Here is a 12,665-nt window from a genome sequence, read left to right as displayed (position 1 = left end):
CCAATTTAATAGTGAGCTGATTGATGATGGGGAAGATATTGGAAAGCTCTCTGAGGCTATGTCTACACTGCAGTTATTTTTCGGAAAAAGGTATGCAAATTGCGCACCTTTTTCTGATTTTTTTTTGGAAGAGGCTTTTCTGACATTTGGTCCATCTACACGGGGCAAAATGTGGGGAAAAACCTCCTCTTCCAGAAAAGCCCTTATTCCTCATAAAATGAGGAATACAGGGCTTCCGAAAGAACCCGCCCGCTTTTTCGGAAACTGATTCGAAAAAGTGGACACATACCCTGGATGCGGCAGAGTTACCAGAGGTATCCTGGAAAAACCCTGTAGTGTAGAGACAGCCTGAGGGATTGGTAAAGCAAACATATATATCAAATGAAGAGGATATAGCCTAAGGCCAAGTTGTTGCCATAGGATCTTTAACTTTCACATTTCACTTTAACTATACAACCGTAATGTTGCAGTAACGTTATTTTGTGTGGCGCTTGTCATATATAGTTCAAGATTTTTTTTCATAGTACCACAACATATAGCTTTCCAAAGAGACTTTTTGATTAATCCTGTGGAATATGCTACAGTGTAGTCTTGGCCTTGCAGGTAAGCAGAATGTATGTTCTGAACAACAGGAAAGAGTGAAATCTGATGCTGTAAACCAGCCCCAGTCTCTGGTTTTATAGCCTAAAAGGTCACACCTTGCACCAACACCTAATGTACATGTCCAGATTTATAGATATCAATCACTATGTAAAGCCACGTGGCATGCACGTGAACAATTCTACTGAGCGCTTTGAACTAACTGCCTACAACAGGAATTGTAAAGGTCATGTCACCTCTTCCTGCTACAGAACAAATAATGAATCCTTCAATCAGTATGTATTATAACCTTGACAGGTTCACAGTTTTAGGAGATTGTAATGCCTCCCTTGAGCATCAATGCTCAGAAAGTTTCCCCTGATTCATTACATCTACTGCTGTCTTCTGAATGAAAGGAAATGCAACGAAAATCGAGCTGTAGTCTAATTTTGTTAATGCAGATAGAATCTTCCCTGCTTGGGAGCATGTCAGTGATGATGGCTGTAGTTATCATCAATGATTTAAACAGTAATGAATTCATTTTTTTAAGGTGGGCACAGAAATTGTGAGGGCAGTGGTGAGGTGAGGGAGGTGGTGAGGGAAGTTTCATGCAGTTTTCACTTGGCTGCTTCTATAGTTGTTACATCTTTATATAGCTGAACTGATTTCTTGCCCTACATGGGTAGTTTGCATGTGTATATTTTATATTGGATACATAGGTGTGCGCATCACATTTTATTAGGGTGTGTGCCCAAAGAATTTTTTTTAAATGTACTCTTTGACCCCCATTAGCTACTCCCCCTGACCCATTAGCCACACACCCTGACTCCCATTAGCCACACCTCTGGAGGTAACACTTTTGGGGCAATATGGACACATGACCAGAAATAAAAGGTGTCATGTGACCCCCCCCCCAAGACTTTTCCCACCATCCTCTTACCAATAGGGATTAGTTTGGCCCTCACCAAACCCCTCTCATGCAACTATCCTGCAATTGCATTAACCCAATGTGTGTGCCATAAACTCGGGAGGTGGAGAGGCTGGGAGAAGTGTTCCTTCTAAGAGCACAATAAATATTGTGTTGTGCACCAGTACTGAGTTTGTGGCTTGTTTGGATGTGCCACTGTGGCACCCAAGTTATTCATAAATACCTTATGAAACTCTACCTTCCCTCTCTGCTGCTCTGTCTCCTCCGCTTGCTCCATCAGCTCCCCTGGTGCCTGCTGCCCCCCCAACCCCTCACCCACCTCTGCTGTCCTGACTCCTGCCCTTCTCACTGCCCTCAGTCTCCCTGAGACCTGCCCCCCCCTCCACCAGCCCTTCTCTCCCCCCCGTGCCCACTCCTCCAGTAGCCCCTCCTCATCCCCTCTCCTACCACCTCCTTCTACACATCTGCCCTTCCTCTCATCTATGGTGCTGGTCCTTCCCCTGCAGGTGTCTGCCCTTCTGCTTCACCCCCTGGAATCCCCTGGCACCTGCACCTTCCCTTACCCCTGCACCCTCCTGGTGCCTCCCCCTTCCCTCACTGCTCCTGTGCCTTCTTTATCCCTGATGCTCACCCCCTCACCGCCCTCTGCCCTCATGCCCCTCTGTGCCCTCACACATGCCTTGCTCCATCCCCGCCTTCCTCATGCCCACCCTTTCTTTTGAGCCTTCTCCCAGCACCTCTCCTTCTTCCCTCTAGTTCCCAAAGCCCTTCCCCTCTCCTCTCCTCGCGTCCTCCTGTCCTCCCCCTCACTGACACCTCCCCTCCTGCCCTTTTCCTCATTGTCTACACTTGGCCTACTGGCATTTGTCTCTCTCCTGCACCCTGTCCTTTGGTGCCTTCCCCTTTCTTCTCCTGACCTGCCCCCGTCTTCTCAGCACAAGCCCCTTCCTCTCTGACCCTTACCCCCTATTTTTCCCTTCTCTTCCAGCAGCTGCCAACTGGTCTGTAACAGAGTTCTAGGGTCACCCTGACTGTCACCCTTCTGGTGCTCCCCCTGCTCTGTCTGTCTTAGGTTTCTCAGCCCCCTTTTGGGCCACAAACTCCCACCCCTCAGTCTCTGGTTCCCAAAGTTCTAGCAGTCCCCATCACTTGATGCCTGAACCGGGTCCAACTCATAGGGTTGCCAGGTAGACCCTCCCCCAAAAAAACAGACACACTTGATCTTGGGCGGGAGGGGGTAGGAAGTGGGACTGGCCAGGGAGAAGAGGGAGTCCGGGGGGAAGAGAGGATGGGAATCAGCTCAGGGGGCGGGGGCCATCCACGCTGCCCCTGGTCCCACCCCACCCTCCCTCCCCGGGGCCAGACACACTGCCCCTGACCCAGACCCTTCCCGAGGCCAGCCGCGCTGGCCCCGGCCCCGGCCCCCTCCACTCCCCGAGGCCAGCCATGCTGTCCCCGACCCCAGCCACGCTGGCCCCGACCCTGGCTCCCTCCCCTCCCTGAGGCCAACCATGCTGCCCGTGACCCCCTCCCCTCCCCTCTCCTCTCCTCAGCCACCCACGCTGCCCACGACCCTGACCCCATTCCCCGCCCCCCCCAGGCCAGCCGGCTGCCCCCGGCCCCGGCCCCAGACCCTTCCCGAGACCAGCCGCGCTGCCCCTGACCCTGGCCCCCTCTCCTACCCAAGGCCAGCCATGCTGCCTCCGACCCCAGCCCCCTCCCCTCCCCTCCCTGAGGCCAGCCACGCTGCCCCCGATCCCGGCCAGCCGCACTGCACCTCACATGATGGGGTAGCTGGGTAACATTGCTGCGTCACTGCCGCCTCTTTCCGCCATGGCGTCCATTCCCCCGAGCACCGAAGCAGTGCTCCTTCGCTCACGCCCCCTTTGAAACATTAGGTGTGCCTGGGCACACCCGGCACACCCCGTGCGTATGCCCTGAACTGAGTGACTGAATATTGCAGTTCCTTTTCATCTTTATTTCCTAAGAGTCTAATGTCAGGGAAATATGACACTCTTTCTTTTAGAGGAAGGATTTTATCTCAGCCTCTGCGGAAGTGGGTTTTGCCCATGCAATCTCATGATACTATTGTGGCAGGGTCAGTCCCACTCCTGGGCCCCTGATCCCTGTTCAACCCGCTGTCCCACAGTCTAGGAGTCACAGTATATGGCTCATTTGCCTTGGTTTGAGATTTGTTGTCTCCCTGTACTCTTTAACAAGGTCTATGATGCTCTCTTGGCTCCTCCAATGTCTTTCTTTCTCCAAATGCCTTCTCCACTCTGCAAAACTCCTTCACAGCTCTCCAAACTCCTTCTTTATATTTAGTTTTAGTTTTATTTATTTAAATATTTTTACCCCCGCCTTTCCATTTAAAATATTCAAAGCAGCTCTCCACCTCACTCACAGGGAGAGTTCTTAAATAGGCCTCCAGGCAGCCCCAATTAGTTTCACCTGGGCCTTCATTGATTTTGCAGCCACCCTGTCCCAGCTGCCCCTAATTAGCCAGGATTGCTGACTCTCTCTGCGAGAGCTGCCTCTTTCCCCTTCCACCAAGCTCTTTAACCTGCTGTATCACCCCCTGCTCTGTCACACTATATATGTATGTGTGTGTGTTGTTAGTCTCTAAGTTGCCACAGAACTACTCATTGTTAAATATAGGGTCAGGTTCTCCACCACTTTGCACCTGTGTAAAGTGGGCATGACATGTTTGCACAGCTGAATGGTAGTAATTTCTATTCCCTTTACACATCTATTTTGTAAATGATTGCCTGAGGGACAAGGCAGCAGAGAACCAAGCCCCAGGAAACCAAACATCAGCTGAGGGTTCAGCTCAGCTGATGGGTGTTGTCCTTCTGTTTAGCTTCAGAATCCTTTGTGTTACCAATGATACCAGGTAAACATCTCAGACTGAAATCTTCTATTAAAAAAAACTGTGTGTGTGGTACAAACACCAGCATGGTTTATGATAGTCTAAACTGCTTCCCCATTGTGCTTCACTCCAGGAGTCCCTCTATGCCTAACTATTGACTCTGCTGACTGATGAACTCTGCCACTTGAAAGACAGATTATTCTTCCTGCAGTACTGCTGAAGATTTCTTCAGACTCTTTACTTTAATCACACTCCACCACCAATCATTCTAATTGCATTGGATCAAACCAGAGAGCCTGAGTTATTTTTGTTGTGTTTCGTGTTTTGTTTTATTTTGGAGGGAGTGTGAATTAGACTATTAGGGCATGTTGTTTTTAATGTAACAGCTCCCCTCAACTCTATAGAACTGTGTGTTTGCTTGTTTCTAATTAACAATGATTATTTTCTAATACTTGTATGAAACCAAAGTACATTTTGAAACCCTTTGCCTTTTTCATAACTTGGTTTCTAAGTCTGTTTAGTTACTATTACAGTTCTGGTATTTTGACTAACCTGACCAGCTTGGCAGGTTCTTGTGCAGGCACACTGAACCCAGAATGTTCATGCCACCTCCTGCTTTTGTTCAGCTGCATTTTCCCCAGATCTGAGGAAGAGTTCTGCGTAAACTTGAAAACTCCTGTCTCTCTCAAAAAAGAAAGTTGGTTCAACTTCAATCTTAGATTCGTGCCCTTCTCCATCCTACCATGAGTTCTGCAGATCTCTGAAACTGAGAGTGAAACTCATTCACAATCTATTTTCATTTCAAAATCATATAAAATGGCACTGTCCTCTTTATGATTTGAAATAGACCAAAAAAAAAATCCATCCCCAAACTCCTTTGGACCAGAAGAGGATCAGGATCTGAAATGGAGGCAGATCTAGAAGAGAGATCTAGTGACAAGACCTTCCAGTACTTTTGAAAATCTAGCAGGTGCCTCAAAATAGATTTGGGAACCTTATTGTGAGTTTCCATTTTTATAAACTTGGCTAGGGTGCCAAATGATAGTAAATCCTTCACTAGGCATGCCATGGGATAGGAGTTGTCAATAAAATGGGAAGAGCTATTCAAGATCCTCCCTTGCTTCCGCAACCGGATCCTCTTCCCCTCCTACTCTGCCCTGGCCTCTCCCTTACTGTGTTTCATATCAACCAAGTCCAGATGCTCCCCCCTCTGAGGAACTCTGAGGTGTATCTGCCACAAAGTGACCACTGAGAAGTATAACTGCAGCCTTGTATAAAACACATCCCTATAATCTTCAGGCAGAGCTTCATTTTGTTCTAACCGATTAGACTTTACACTCCACAATGTATCTCCTGTAAGTCTGCCCATCACTTTTTGTTACTGCAGGAATAATAGTCAGCTTGCTGTGTCCGCCCCGACCTCACCATCTATCTGCTGGGCATAAATCTGTAGGCAAAAACGGACTAAGGAAAAGATATTAAAGAAGCAAATGCTATCTGCCAACTTGGACAGGGCGCACATAAGTGAATGAAGGAATATGCTGCTCGAGGAGATGCATGTGGAGCATCAGGAAAAGACAGAATTCAGGGAACGGGAAATGAAGCACCAAGAGAAAGTGTTGTCATTCATGGAGGATGTGATGGGCTGCATGGCAGCACTTCAGAATTCCTTCCTGGACAAGCGCCCCCTCCAGTCCTTTCAAACCAACATTCCCTCTTCCCTGAGTTCCATAGCCTCCACTCCCAGGGGCTATAGAATGTGGGGGAGATGAAGGGGAAATCAAGGACAGCCTCATATTCATTCCCCAGGAATGCATTGAGAACCAAAAGGCTGTCCTTCTCACAACTGTGAGCATCAACCCCTCTGTATCTTCTCTCCTCCCTCCTCCCTCCCCTCCCCCCTCCGGCCATGAAAAACAGCCATTTTTCCAGAAAAACTACACTTACGTCCACACTGCTATTGCATTCTTTTGACACAAAGTCAAAAGAACGGAGGGGGCTTTCTAACAGTGGTAAACCTCTTTTTATGGGGAAGAAACCTTTTTCCAAAAGAACTTTTTGAGAAAAAGGTGTGTGTGGATGTGGAAGAGAGAGTTTTTTCAAAAGAAGAGGCCTCCAGGAAAAAGCACAGGTGTCCTGATGACCACCCCATCCACAGTAATCACAACAGAAATGCGAGTTAATGTCCACATTGATTGGACACTATCTTTCGAAAAAGCAGATCACTTTTTTGTTGCACTTTTGCTGTGTAGACACTCTTTCGAAAAAAGGTTTTCCCAAAGATCTCTTCCAGAAGTTTCGTCCAAAAGAAGCTTGCAGTCTAGACATAGCCATGGTGCCAGGAGGACAACAAATCTGTTTTGCAACAGCTTTCGAGGTTTTGAAATATTTGTTTTACTTTGGAAGAAAACCCAAAACTTTTCCAACATTTTTGCAAAAAAAGAGTGAGAGAGGATGGCCAGAGATCTCCCTCAGTGTGTGGGAGACCCAGATACCCATTTCTTCTCTGCCTGACTCAGCGCAGTGTTTTTCACTGCAGAACAGCTGGCCTTCCACATCTTAAGCCAATGCCCTCACCACCAACCTAGAGAGTCCCTCTCCAACCCCAAGCCTTCCTGACAAAAGTTTATGGAAACCATTTATTTTGGCAAGTGTGCTCTGACCCATTCTAATGATGAGCAAGAACCCTGGAGAGGAAAGGGGATGAAAATATGAGGTCAGGTAACTTTAGAGGGTATATGGGCAATAAGAAATTGATGGGACAAAATCAGTCACACTGCACAAATGGTTTATGGAACACCAGTCCTTCTGAAGGATCCATCAAGGAGAAGCTCAGTTTAATGTGTGCTTTCAAAGTTACATTTTTAATAAAAAATTATCATATACCAATTGGACAATGGATAGTTACCGCAAAAGACATAAAACCAGAAAGACAATCCCCTATTTATTATTATTTATTGTTTTAAGCTAATCATATGATTTGGGGACCCAATTTCAGTGCTTGGAACTGGCATAAGAGAAGCAACTTGCCAACTTCCCTGTTTAAAAATGACATCTGCCAGTCTCTTAAAGGCTGCTCTTATAAATACAACATGTCAGCAGATTTTTTGTTGCTGCATGTGACACTGACTTGCCAACAGCACTTGCATTGGTCACACTGTTTTTGGCTTGCCTATGCCAGCTCATTTGTTATCATAACATTTATTTTAAATGCAACATGTTGGATGTGTACCCTATTTAAAATAATTAAGGAAATAAGTTTCTGCATCAGTCTGTCAAAGCTCCAGTGTAGTATCATATTTGTTAAGTGGTGAAAAATATTGGTAGTCACAAATAGTGCCATCATAAAACATGAGGTATTGAATTGAGCCTGAATTACTTCAATTTAAATATTTTTAATATTTAAAAAGGAAGAATGCAAATAAGTGCTTGTAGGTTACCAAGTTTATGGAATGGAAGGTTCTCAGGCAGTCATGCCACTGATATCACAAATAAATTAACCCAGATTTAAAATTAATGACTTCTGGGTAATATATAAACATTTGGCTAGTACCCACAAACGTACACAGTTTTACAGCACATGTCCTTAGAAAGAGGCACATACAAACATATTCCAGATGCTTACAACTGCCATTACTTTTGGTTTACCTTAATATTTCCTATATTAATTGTAATCCCTGCAGGAGCATTGACAGGGGGAGGGCAAAGGGGCAAATTGTCCAGGGCCTGGCAATTCCAAAGGGCCCAGGGTTCCCAGCTGTTGCTGCCACTACTGCAGCATAAGTGGCACCCAGAGACCTGGGCCCTTTAAATTGCAGAGCCATTTCTCCATATGCCTTGCCTCAGGGCCCGGCAACACTTTTTGCCTCTGAATTTGTGCATTTGCTTGTACTCGTATTTCCTTTGGAATCACCCTCTGTTGTGGAAAGCCCCACCACTAGGGGCCAGCATGAAGGAAAAGGTGGAACAGTTCCTGCACAGAGTCCTTATTAATATGCCTATATCTATATCTATCTATGGTATTTATAAGATACCAATCAGTAACTACAGATTAAATTCTTTTTTATGAATTACAACTGAAATGGATTCTGATCTTGCTCCCTGATAGGCAGCCTCTAAAATTTAACTTGATTTTATTTTCTCTTTCCCCTCATCTTATCTTGAGCTTTTAGTTCCTGTTTCTGGAATTCAGTTTCTGCAGAAAAGGGGAGTTTGCCTTGGGCTGTGAGAAGTGCCAGAGAATGATTTATTGTGAATACTTCTGGCGGTGATGTGCTGAAAGAGCTAGTAGCAGGTCTTTGATAAATACTTAACATACGGTTGGAATGATTTCCCATTAGGATGGAATTCACTCTGCCTGCCCCCATGATACATTGTAAACCATCCCTGCCAGAGACTATTCATCTCAGGAACTCATGAAGCTACTTCCAAAGAACATCATGACAACAAATTACAAGATTAAAAAAAATCTTCCATGGGGAAGGAAACCTCAAATTTGAAGCGTCTTCATCTCTGTCCCACATTCATATGATACAAACTGAACAATATGCTGAAAATTAATATAACCAGTAAGCTATCAAGAATGGAATATGTATTTCCACATTTTTTTTTTTTTTTTTTTTTGCCAAGTGCTGTTGACTCCTTCCTAGATGGAGAATGAGGATAGATGCATTAGTCCTTCACACACAGAGTTTACAGAATCATAAGATAAGAGAAAAAATGAGTAGTCCTGTAGCGCCTTAGTCTACACTAGAACTTTATTTTGAAATAACCCATCCTCACCCCACCCCAGGTCAAATTTATATCTTCATGAATTTGGGACTAAGCACAGAGAATGCCTTGCCACCCTCTCCTGGAAGGATGTTCCATGTTAGGTATGAATAACTGCTGCATCCTTAATGAGTATCACTATCTTACACCACCTCATCTGCATTGGGAACATGCATCTTTGTTAGAAAATGCATTGATTAACTTGTTTGAATTAACATGAATTAGAGTATATGAAAATTTAATCTATACTCCTGTGCTGGACATCCCTAATTTTGCCTTTAGTGGAGATAAGAGCAAGTCCTATGTAAAAATAAGTTAGCTTGTCATGGTTAACCTTAGGAGGATCCTACATTTAACCAGGACTAGCAATCACATTGTTAAGCAGGACTTGTTCCTATCTATTCTAGATGTGAAGTTTCTTTAATATCCTGTTAAGTAAAATGTTACTTAATATATTTTCCAATGTGTTTCAATGAAAAGGTCCAGAGGAGAAAAACAAATGATTAAAGATCTAGAAAACATGACCTATAAGGAAAGACATAAAGAACTTGGCTTTTTTACTTTAGAAAAGAGAAGACTGAGAGGGGACATGATAGCAGGTTTTGAGTATCTAAAAGGGTGTTACAAGGAGGTGAGGAAAAAATTGTTGTCCTTGGCCTCTGAGGATAGGACAAGAAGCAATGGGCTTAAACTGAAGCAAGGGAGGTTTAGTTTGGACATTAGGGAAAAATTCCTAACTGTTGGGGTGGTTAAACACTGGAATAAATTGCCTAGGGAGGTTGTGGAATCTCCGTCACTGGAGATATTTAAGAGCAATTTGGATAGACACCTATCAGGGAAGATCTAGACCGTGCTTGGTCCTGCCGTGAGGCCAAAGGACTGGACTTGATGATCTCTCGATGTCCTTTCAAGTTCTGAAACAAAAGACAGGACTATGCAGCACTTTAAAGACTAACAAGATGGTTTATTAGGTGATGAGCTTTCTTGGGCCAGACCCACTTCCTCAGATCAATTTGTGGAAGAAAATTGGCACGACCATATATACCAAAGTGATACAATTAAAAAAAAAAGTGAACACATATAAAATTAACAAATCAGATTTTAGAACAGAGGAGGAATGAAGGGGGAAGGTTAGTGTCTTTGAGGTAATGATATTAGGGGTGATAATTGGAGAAGCTATCTTTGTAATGGGTGAGATAATTAGCATCTTTGTTAAGGCCAATATGTAAAGTGTCAAATTTGAGCATGAATGACAGTTCTGAGGCTTCTCTTTGAAGTCTGGAGTTAAAATCTCTTTGAAGCAATATGCATGTTTTAAGGTCATTGAGATAATGGTCAGTCTGGTTAAAATGGCAAGCAACAGTTTCCTCTCTGTGAAAGAGCCTGATGTCTGTTTTATGTGCATTGATTCTTTGGCGAAGTGTCTGAGAAGTTTGTCCAATATACATAGCAGATGGACACTTTAGACACATGATGGCATAAATTATATTTCTGGATGAGTCAGCAGAGTGAATATGTGGACAAAGCTGGCACAGGGGTTTGTTGCAAGGGAAAGTTTCAGGGTTGGTATTAGTGTGGTATGTCCTGTGGTTGTTGGTAAGAATCATCCTGAGGTTAGGTGATTGTCTATAGGAGACTATGGGTCTGTCTCCCAGAGCCTGTTGGAGGGTAGTATCCTGTTCCAGTATAGGTTGTAGTTTAATGATAATGCGTTGGACGGGTTTAAGTTGGGGGCTATAGGTGTTGACAAATGGTGTTCTATTGTTGGTTTTCTTGGGTCTGTCTTAAAGTAGATGGTTTCTAGGTATTCGTTTGGCTCTTTCAATTTGTTTTTTATTTCTCTGGGTTGGTAATTAAAGGTTATAAATGCTTGGTAGAGATCCTGAAGTTTCTGGTCTCTGTCAGTGGGATTAGAGCAGATGCGATTGTATCTAAGGGCTTAGCTATAGACAATGGATCATATGGTGTGTCCTGGATGGGAGCTGGAGGCATGTAGGTAACTGTAGTAGTCAGTGGGTTTTCTATAGAGAGTGGTGTCTAATTTACCATTGGTGATTTGTACTGTGATGTCCAGGAAATGGATCTCTTGTATAAAATGGTCCAGGTTGAGATTGATGGTGGGGTGTAGGTTGTTAAAGTCTCTGTGGAATGCATCCAGTGTTTCTTGGCCATGGGTCCAGATCATAAAGATGTCATCGATGTAGCATAAGTAGAGAAGGGGTAAAAGGGGATGGGAGCTGAGGAAACATTGTTCTAAGTCAGCCATAAAGTTGTTAGCGTACTGTGGGGCTAATGGGTACCCATGGCTGTGCCGCTGATCTGGAGGTATAAGTTGTCCCCAAATTGGAAATAATTGTGGGTGAGAACAAAGTTACATAGGTCTGCTACCAGATTGGCAGTGGTATCCTCTAGGATAGTGTTTCTAATTGCTTGTAATCCGTCTTCATGTGGAATGTTGGTGTAAAGAGCTTCTACATCCATGGTAGCAAGCATGGTGTTATCAGGGAGGTTATCAATGTTTTGTAGTTTTCTCAGGAAGTCAGTAGTATCTCAGAGATAGCTGGGAGTGTTGGTTGCGTAGGGTTTGAGAAGAGAGTCTACATAGCTGGATAATCCAGTAGTGAGAGTGCTGATACCTGAGATGATGGGGCCTTCAGGGTGTCCAGGTTTATGGATTTTGGGAAGCAGATAGAACGATCCTGGTCGGGGTTCAGAAGGTGTTTCTGTGTGGATTTGGTCCTGAGTAGAGATAGGGAGTTCTTTAAGGTGACAGTATAGTTTCTTTTGGTATTCTGAAGTGGGATCATTCTATTCTAAGAGTCTATTATTTTCCCTGTACAAACTTGGCCTGAAAAGTATTATGGATAGCGAGCTGATCTCCAAAACAGCTTGATCCTGGAATACTGCATACTTTGGAAGGCAAGTTATCATGCATTCTCTAAATGGTGTGTTAATGGGTTTGATCAGTAGTGTGTATAATGTTTCCCAGCCGTCATGGTCAGGGGGCTGAGTCACATTTTTGCCCTTTAACTCTTTTCATATACTTTTCATGAACAAAGATGTATCAATTACCTCAAATCTCTAATTTCTCAATATGTCTAAAACAGCAGACCTAATATCTTAATTTCATTTTTAGACTATATGAAAATTTAATCTATACTCCTATGCTGGATATCTCATATGAGGATAAACTAATGATCCACGAGTCCTTAAAACTCTATTGTGTAGAAATGTATTATGAAATGACCAGAGAGTTCCAAGAGATTATGCAACATTATGTACATCAGAGTTTTATAGGAGCAGAAAGTACACGCAAAGTCTAGTCAAACAGATTAGATTCAGCCATCACAATCCTTTTTAATGGAAAGCATGTAAAATGGAAAAATCTGCTAGATTTACAACCCTTATCTGAAAGTACAATTTAAAAGAAAAATGTATAAAACTCAAATGCTTCAAATTATAAACATTTCTGTTGACTCCAGAAGAATCTTTGATCTCAGTGTAATTCAATACAGGGGG

This window comes from Pelodiscus sinensis, chromosome 6, assembly GCF_049634645.1.
Source record: "Pelodiscus sinensis isolate JC-2024 chromosome 6, ASM4963464v1, whole genome shotgun sequence".
Taxonomy (NCBI): domain Eukaryota; kingdom Metazoa; phylum Chordata; order Testudines; family Trionychidae; genus Pelodiscus; species Pelodiscus sinensis.
This window is presented reverse-complemented; position numbering follows the sequence as displayed.